Source organism: Limulus polyphemus, unplaced genomic scaffold, assembly GCF_000517525.1.
Source record: "Limulus polyphemus unplaced genomic scaffold, Limulus_polyphemus-2.1.2 Scaffold6012, whole genome shotgun sequence".
NCBI lineage: Eukaryota > Metazoa > Arthropoda > Merostomata > Xiphosura > Limulidae > Limulus > Limulus polyphemus.
Window position 1 is genome coordinate 54,626 of NW_013671622.1, and position 1,592 is coordinate 56,217.

Consider the following 1,592-nt stretch of genomic DNA (forward strand, 5'->3'; position numbering starts at 1 on the left):
ATAAATAGATATAATACCACACATGTACTTATTTTTAAATAAATAGATATAAAAGAGTTCAAACAAATCTCTGGATATGAAATACTGCATACAAATATAAAGTACTGGTAGTAAGTTACAAGATAATTTTGAGCATATGGTCAAAAGTGGTATTACCAAAAGTATTATTATGATTACTTTGTTGTATGTAACATAGAGCTAAACATTAACTTGAGGATATGATGGATAGATAGATACCTTTTTAGACACAAGATACTGCTACAACCGTTTTAACTTAGTCTAGAACATTTAGTTAAGCACTGAAGTCAATATCATTCAAAATCACTCGGTAATAGTGGCCCTGTCTTACTTCAAAACTGATGATCCTGCTAGGTTTAAATCTATAAATTTTCCAAATAGTTTCAAACGATGTGGTAAATGTAATACAAATTCATTGGCTGTTTCAATAAGAGACAAGGAGTTGGCTTATATATATATATTCAACATCTTTACATGATTCAAACGAGATTGAGACACAATAGACTTCAAGTAGTTTTTTTATTGTCCTTAAAGTGCTGTGAGAATGCTCACTAGTTGCATTATTTGCTGACATTATGAGAACTATGTTAGCCAATGTTACTACTGAATGAATCAGTTCTTTGTCAGATTCACTAAGGTTTTGAATATAATCAAATATTTATCGTATTTTAACATCTTTTTCTTCAGGAAAATTCACAGAAAAATCTCAAGACTTTGTCTAATTCAGACTTTGTGAATTTTAACATGCAGAATTTTGATGCCTGTGGTAATTTTTGGCCATACTTCTGTTCACAATGGACATATATTTTAAGATCAGTCTGTTCAAACCTATCACGGATTGCCATTATTATTTGGTCCAGAGCCTTAAAACAAACATGTCAATAATAATCACCTGGTGAATTTGATTATTAAATTTACCCATCTTTTCCTCATACTAATACTTTTGGTAATATCACTTTTGACCATATGCTCAAAGTATAGTGTTTCATATCCAGAGATTTATTTGGAACTCTTTGATATCCATCATTAAATCCACTATTTAAAAATAAGTACATGTGTGATATTTTATTAAACTTTTATCTTTTAATTTCAAGTAACAGAAAATATATCCTATCATAATACATTCCTTTGAAAGAAATTTGACTCCGCTGAGGGCTTAGGTGTCCCCTCCCCATGTCCCCCAGGCAGATTCCGTTCTTTTTTTACTTGTGTGATGCTATGCCATGGTAGGCCTATCAATAAGATGTGAAGTTCCACTTGTACAAGGTTATAGATTATCTACACTTAGATCAATATTATTGTTACGACAGCGGAAGTCACGTGATGCTGGTAACACGTCACGAGTTTCTAGAAGCACCATGACTTTTCCTGGCAACTCTAGTCTTTTCTAGGCGCCCTCTATCTTAATATATACGCCCGGCAAATAAAACGGAGAATAATGGCAGATACACAGATATAGAGAGAGATAATTGAGTCAACCGAGCTGTAGGCACCGAAAGTAAAGTGCTTGAATCGTTGTGAATAATAGCGTGTGTTTATAAAAGTAGTTAACTTGACAGTGACTGTGGAAATTA